Source organism: Camellia sinensis, chromosome 14, assembly GCF_055761805.1.
Source record: "Camellia sinensis isolate YWXY chromosome 14, ASM5576180v1, whole genome shotgun sequence".
NCBI lineage: Eukaryota > Viridiplantae > Streptophyta > Magnoliopsida > Ericales > Theaceae > Camellia > Camellia sinensis.
This window is the reverse complement of record NC_138974.1, coordinates 10819442-10827945: the sequence shown is the minus strand read 5'-3', so window position 1 is coordinate 10827945 and position 8504 is coordinate 10819442.

The following is an 8504-nucleotide window of genomic DNA, read 5'->3' as shown; positions in this document are numbered from 1 at the left end:
AACGCAAGTGACAAAATTACAAATTAGGACCTATGACAAAAAAATAAAAAAATAAATTTCTTATGTTGAGTAAGGATATTTTGATCATTTTAATTTGATTTGACACCATAAATAAATATTAAATTAAAAAGTCAAAAATTAATTTTTTACTAACTTTTCAAATCATATTTCAAGAAACTAAAAAACTTGATAAAAAATTAAAAATTAATTTTTTACCAACTTTCCAAATACACCTTACAATCCCAATATTAGTCAGTGTGCAAAAGTGGGATGACAAGTGTGCCGTCACTTCGTATTATGAAGTATCACCATCATCATAATCATCATTGTTTTTTTAAAAACAAATATCTTATTAGATAAGCAATTAAAAAGAACCAACTAGTAATTGCAAAGAAGACTAAGGAAGCTGATAGAAAAGAGGGACTAAAGTTTGGCACTTCTAATATTAGATGGCCATGATGGGCACAAGAATTTTTTTATTTGATTGTGCTTTTTAAAAAAAAAAATCAAAAAGAAAACAATAACACTCATTATTTTTCATACTGTTTTTATTTTAAGAAAAAAAATGAAATTCCAAAAAATAACTTTTTGGAGTTTTTAAAATAGTATTTTTGGATTAGGTTTTCAAATTCAAATGTGAACTTGACTATTATATTCAGATGCGTAGGACCCATCATTAATCACATTTTGATAATATGAATAGTTTATTTTATGACTATTATATATTTATAAAAAAAATTACATCAATCAAATTATTATAATATCTCCAAATGTTATTTTCATTGTCAATTACAATTTATAATCTAATTGGACAAGAAAATTATACAATAGTTCCGGAATACTACGTGATCATACTCTCTCACCAATTATCATTTATTATACTCTCTCATGTTTCTCAATCACCTAACATAAATAATTAATATTTCATCTTCTTCACTAATCATATTACTATAAAGTATCACGTGATTATATTCCGAGACTATCAAATAATCACCCACTTGGACAATCTTTCGCAAGATTTTATTATAAAACAATAATTAGTATTATGTTCATTGTTTATAATGGTGTCACAATCTTGTGTGATAAATAATATATTATTTTATCTCGTATATTGGCCCCGTTTGGTGTAACTGTTAAAACAGTTTATAGATTATGGTTTAACAGATTATAGATTATGACTTTAATTAGAAGTTGTTAATCTGTTTGGTGTACCTGTTGGATTATAGATTTAAGTTGCTGAGTAGTGTTTGTTAAATAAGTTGTGAAATAACTTTTTCAATTAATTTTTATTTTTTGTTTGTTTACATTTCTCAAAAAAAAATAACAATAATAATCTATAGTCCATTTGGGTCTTTTTCTATTTTTAAAAAAATAAAAAATAAAAAAATTTAAGAGTAGAACCAAAAATTAAAATATTCACAACATAAGTTGATAATCAGAAGCAAGGGATGATCAGCTTCTCAGAATCAGCTTTTTTGAGTTAAAATAAGCTGTTAGAATCAGAAGTTGTTTGAAATAAGTTTAACTAAACAGTCCAAAATAACTTTGTCAAAGCTAAAAGTCATAAGTTAACTCTGAAAAGCTAAAATAAACGCCCCATAGTATAAGTCACATGCTAATTACCCAAAAAATGTAAAAACTAAAATACATGTAGTTATTGAAACAACATTTTCAGTTCAAAAAAATAATAATAATCTACCATTTTGAGGCGGAAAACATTAAATTTTTTTTTATTTTTTTATAAAAATAAAAATGTTGTTAATGTCAGCACCACATTCATTTTACATAGGGTCAGTACTGTATCAAGATATATGCAGTAGTACTGCCAACTGCATTGTAAACATTTTTTTAATGGTCAAGATATTTTTTTAATAGCATATAGTTACCTAATGATGATAATGGTCAATGAAATGCTTTGGTTGATTGTTGTATCCAAAATAGTTTTCGCAAAAGAACTCATGCCTCACAATAAATGTAGCTTTAAACCATGGACTGCTCATTTTCTCATCCACATCCAATCCCGAGTTTGCTTTTGCATAATGCTCAAAGTAATCATGTTGAAATGGTCCACAAAAGTGCCTAAAGTCAAGAACTTCTAAAGGGCCAAAAAAAAAAATAACGCTATCAATCCCATCGCTTGCTTTTGCACGTCTCTTATCTTGATATTGACGCATATTAACCCAAATCAGTATTGAAGAAGCTATTCAATACTTTGAGGCAATATTTCGAATTCATATAAATATGTGATTTTGAGGACTATAAAAGCATTGATCTAGAAGCATAAAATAATTTTTTGCCAATATTACTTTCAATTATGAATATGCATAGAACAATTTTTCACCCTTATGTGGTCAAGGGGAAATCTAATCCAAAAACCTTTCTCTATTGTTTTTAGTTGCGTTTCCCATTCTTTTTCTTTCTTAAATTTTTAATGCTAATTTGGCAATTGCTTAAACCATGCCTTGCTGCTCTACTCTAGAGTGAAAACCTATCAAATTATTGTTAAAACATGAGTACGAACATTAACCTTGGCTTATTAACATGTAACCAATTCGCATGATACTGCACCCAATGCCTTCCGATCTAAACTTCTTAGCCACACGATCAATTGGAGAAACTAATTGTGTAATAGAGAAAGTTTGGAACAAAAGATAGGATAGATTGAAACAGAAGACCTGATCTCCATTACAAAATGTTTGACGTTATTTGATCCGAAAAATATGTATAGTGAGAGAGTAACGTGGACGCAATTGAACCACGAGGAAGTTGACCACTTGCCTATTCATTAGCTAGAAAATGTGGGTGTATTGAGTGTCATTTTCTTATCTAAAGCACCTCCTCAAAAAAAAAAAAAAAAAAAAAGAAAGTACCTTATATTGTTCCCCAATGGCCACAATTAAAACTCTAGGTAGTACTAGCCTTCTAATATTGCTTCCACCATATTAACAAGGTATGGAAAATTATTCCCCACTCCTTATCAAGGAATACTTTTGTGACAAGTCCACTACCTCAACTTGTCTTTATTCCATTGTATGCTATGAAATTAGCATAAGATTGCTTTGATAACCTTCATTAAAATAAAATAAGTTTTTGATCTTGACCTATAAGCCAATTCTCTTATAGACACCTGTCGTTTACCGAAAAATTAATCGTCACATTGTGAGGCGATTAATTCTTTTCTAAAATAGAAGTGTCTCTAATTTTTTAATTTAATTTAAAAATACATAATCGCACACAAAAAAATACATCAATAAATATGATTATTTAAAAGTGGACCTCACAAAAATCTTGTAAAATTATGTTCGTCCGTATATTTTCTATATTTTGTTTATGTATTCCTAAATTTACTTCTCTCTTCTTCTTTTTTTTTTATATTTATTTTTTCTATTTTGTCTTGCTTTGGGTCCAGTCTAATCCTCTAGTTTATATGCACAACGATTCACTATACACAGCTAGCTACCAACAAGAATATCAAGATAGTGTTGTTGAAGTGGCCCACGGCACCATTATCATCACTAATTAAGCCTTCTTTGATAGAAAAATATAAAAAGATATGAAAGCGATACATATAAATTATTTCATAGTCTATCGATCATTTGTCACAAGACTTTGGATGTAAGGGAGACCAAATTACATTCACCAGGGGATATTGTCACACTACCGAATATGAAATCACTCACCTTCTACCAGTTAAAAATAATCAATATTCATTCAATAAACTTTTATTTAAAAGCTCAATAAAAAATTCCCGTCTCAAAATTTGTTTGCCTTTGACTAAAATTTTATTTCACACATCATTTTGATGCAAAAAAATCTAGAAACAAATTAAAAATCAAATAGTACGACTTTGCATTAAGAAATCTTTCACATCAACTCATAAATAAAGTAGATAAGAACATATAAGAAATGCATGTGTTTTACATCATTTAAAATGTGAATGTAGCACATGCATTACTTGTGCTTGCTAGAGAAAGCCAGAATGACTCTTTTTGGATGAAGTTGCAACTTACCAGTGCTGTCTATTCCTGTACCAAGATCTTCTCCCCTTAAATCTTTATATGAAAATGCTAAACAGAGAAAAAAGAATTACTAATTAATTAATCAATAAAGATTGAATTTGGTATGTAGCTCAATTGGGCTAAAACTTCACCTTTTAGTCCCTCTTTTTAACAAATATGCTAGTTGTTTCCAATAAATTTGTAATTATCAGAGTGTTATCACTACGCCAAAATTGGGCTTTAGCGGCGGTTTTTTACCGCCGTTAAAGGCTGTAAAACCGCCGTTAAAACCTTTAACGGCGGTTTCGTTATCGCCGTTTATGTACGTGTCGGAAAAAGTACAACCGTCGTAAAAAGGTAAATTACCGTCATTAAAAGTCGACCAAAAACGGCGGGTAATATAGGATCAAAAACGGCGTTTTTTTATCGCCGTAAACAGGTTCAGATTTTTTCAAAAAGTAATTCTTTCTTCTTGCACTCCCCAAGTTTTGAACCCAAGACCTCTCATCCACCCACACCAACCACTGTACCATAGCCACTCATCATGAAATATATTCCCTAAATAAATATTTAAACATTACTTTTACTTTATTATAGATGGTTTCGCCGGAGCTCGCCGGAGTTTCGCCGGAGCTTCGCCGGCAAAGACTACCGTCATTAACGGCGGTAATGATTGGGCATTAGCGGCGGTTTTGTTACCACCGTTAAAGGCCGGCATTAGCGGCGATTTTGTTACCGCCGTTAATAGAGGGTTTCATTACCGTCGTTAAAGACACTTTAGTGGCGGCGGTTTTCGTTACCGCCGTTAATAGTACCTTTAACGGCGGTTTTCGTTACCGCCGTTAAAAAAACCGCCGTTAATGCCCTGTTTTGGCGTAGTGTATTTTGATGGCTGAAGATACTAGTTGTCTCCAAAATCCCTATCTCCTAGTCATAATATACTTTCAGTTGCATGATTATGTCTCAAGTTTCTAATGTTTTGAGATTCTTTTTACATGGTGCAGTTGGAAGCAAGCAGAGGAGAGGAATTTTAGGAAGAGATGATCCTTGATCTACTTTAATGAACCAAAGCCCTCAACTTTAGGTATAATGTATGCAGTGCTAAGTAGTTTTACTAATTAATTTTTTGGAACAAAAGTCATCACAACATATAAGGGTTTTCAAAAAAATTTAATTGCATGACACATTAGTTAATAAAAAATTTTTATAAGATTTTTATATATTATTTTTCATATTTATTAGTAGTACATTTGTTGGTATCTCTAATATTATTAAAATCTTCCTGCAGCAAAATACACAAACTTTATTATCTTCTAAACTTAATATTCTTTCAATAATGCTACGGGCATGTACACAAATAATCACACAAATGTGCACAGAAAATCAATGTTTAAATCAAATTTGTTTTGATGATTTTTTAATGAAACTTTCTTTATAATTTTTTGTACACATAACATTATTGATTTCTTTTATTTTGTTATAAGGTTTAATTTTGACAAATGCTAAGAGCGTCCAACAAGCTTTAAAATATAGTTGTTCTTTACGCATAAAAGATAGTGCAAGTAAGCAAAATACAACAATTTAAGCAAAGAGAAACATGTTAACAAGACGCTTTACTTAAATAGGAAGAAAAAGGTTTTAGAACCTTAAAAAGATCGTTGACAACTCCAAACGCATAATTGCTTGTTTCAGTCAAGCTTTTAATAAACTAATTCATTTTTATTTTCAGTATATTTTTTTTTAAAAAAAAAATAAAAAATTTAATTTTTAAACTTTTTAAGATCATCTAAACTAAATAGACTATAGGTCTTGACAACAAGCTAGGGCCAAACCGATAATTTTTGACTGATCGACAGCTCAAGCTTAAGCCAATCGAGCTTGGTCTATATGACTTTAATTTGGATTTAATTTTTTTTAATTATTAAATTCAAAATTTATTGAAAAAAATAAGAAATTATAACTAAAAAAATGTATGAACTTAAACTTAGCTTAAGTGATAGTAACCCTCGATTTTCTAGAGGGAGATTTGAGGTTTTGGATTCAACCATAGAGAAATATCAAATGTCCATTAGTGGTAATTTAACTTGGAAAATGCTAGAGGTACCAAATTTTTTACCAAATAAATGACCAAATGTCTCACATGGGTGTGGGGCCCACAAAATTGCGGACCCCACACCCATGTGAGACATTTGGTCATTTGTTTGGTAGAAAATTTGGTGTCCCTAGCATTACCCATTTAACTTACCAACTTGCTAACATCTTGCGTTTGGTAGTAGTTTTTTTTTTGATTTGTATATGTCATTAATTTCATAAATATATATATATATATATATATACTAGCATTTTTTTTTTCCATTTGTATGAGATTAATTATAATATATATCTAAAATTTCAATGACTACCATAAAACAAAATAAAATAAAATCATAATGAAAATGAATAAACAATTCAATACATTTTTGGATTTGAAAAGCGAAAACTTTTTATTCAAATTTTACAAAATTTATTACAAATAAAATGATAAATTACACTGGCCTCTCCGGAGATTTGGAATTCCCTAAAGTTGTAGTTTATATAACAATTAGTGTCTCTTTATCAATAATTTGTTAGTCTTACAAATGAGAAAAATAAAATGATGTTATCATATCTTTACATTAAAATGTATATTTATCTTTGTGTCTTCACATTATTTATATTAGTTTCAATCCATTTAATTTTATTTTTTAAAAAACCAATATAATTATGTGATTAGTTGTGCTTTTTTTCAAACTTCAGATAATGTCAATAATTTATTCAAAATTAAAATAAAGAAACTCATAAACAACATCTAAAAAAAATTAGGAAAATTACACCTTAGCGTAGAATTTTAAAATAAATTTTAAATCAGTGATAAAATTTATCAATTTTAATAATTAAAGTTATAAATTTTTCTATCACTTTGTAATTTTTATTTTTATCTTACAACTTATTCACAATTTTTCCAAAAAAAATTGGTAAAAGCAAATGGCTAGATGGAAAAAAATTATCACATAAGTCCATTCAATATTATACGTGATATATCCTTACTATTCTATTGAGTACATACTACTAATTGTTTCATATATATTTTTCTTATATATTACATGAAGCAAACTAATACAATTAAAAAGATACACAAGTTATTTAAATTTTTTTAAAAGAATAATGCTTGGGACCCCCTTTTGGGGGTCACCCCCTCACCCCCCTTTGCCACGTGGCAGGGGGTAATTGGTGGAGCAGGAAAAAAAAGAAAAAGAAAAAGAAAAGGTAACCAATGAGAGAGAGAGGGGGTCAAAGGGGGTGGGAGGAAAAGGGGGATGAATCATTACTCTTTTTAAAAACAGGATAATTCCTCTGAGAAGGCAATGTACAGTGTAGTGTAGTCTGCACACTGTGGGACCTTTATGATCAAACGGTGAGACCGAGAATCTACATCACTACCGCAGATTTATCTAATCCAACGGGATAAACCAAGGGTGTACTGACAATTTCAGTGCGGGTGATCACTTAGTAACTTATTTCTTATCTCTTCCTATAATTGTAAAACGAAGGGTTGAGAGAGAGCCACGTAAGAACGCACTAACTCGTAGGCAAAAGTTAAAGTGGACCCTACAATGGTCACGTGCTGTCTAACGGTAAAGCCCTTCGCCACGGGCTTTGGTTTGGCCCCTCGTCCCGTCCCGGTTCTAGACCCACCATAAAGATTCGCTCTGTGGGTTCCCTAAGTAATTATTTTATCTTTGAAAAAATATACAAAATCTAGGCTGTATTTGGTGGAGATTTCAAGTCTCAGTTCCGCCTTTTGCTATGAATGTCCTATTTGATTTAAGTTTTTAAAAATTAATTTCATATTCACTTTTTAAAATACGTTTATGTTATTATTTTTTGGACTTCTTCTGAACATTCGGTTGATTGATTGAAATAATTTTTTTATAAATTATAAATTTTTAATCAAATATTATATGTCACATCATTTATTTCAAATTTCATTCAAATTTTTTTTCAAAACTTATAACCAAACAAATATTTTACACTCAAATCATAATTCTAAAACTCATAAATTCAAAATGCAACTCTATTAACAAATCATAATTCTAAAACTCTATCAAAAGCTACTCTATATTTTAGATTCACTTTTTAATTTAATAATGTGTAAATAGAATAATTTATTGATAATTAGAAAGACAATATCATATATCTTTACCAAATCAATGATAGTAGAGAAAATAATTTGTGTGATTAAAATTTATATTGAGTGTTATATTTGAAATAGAGTTTCACTTTTCTCAAGTTTAAATCTTGGACCGGGTGGTATTGTTTGAGTCTTTGGAATTTATTATGGGTTTTCTTTTAATAATTCATACCATTCTTTTTGTAGGATCCTTTATATGAATCATTTAAAAAAATTAAATAAATTCAATAATCATAATCTGTTCAATTTATAATGCTTGTCACACAAAAAAAAATGTATTATTTATTTTCAAAAAC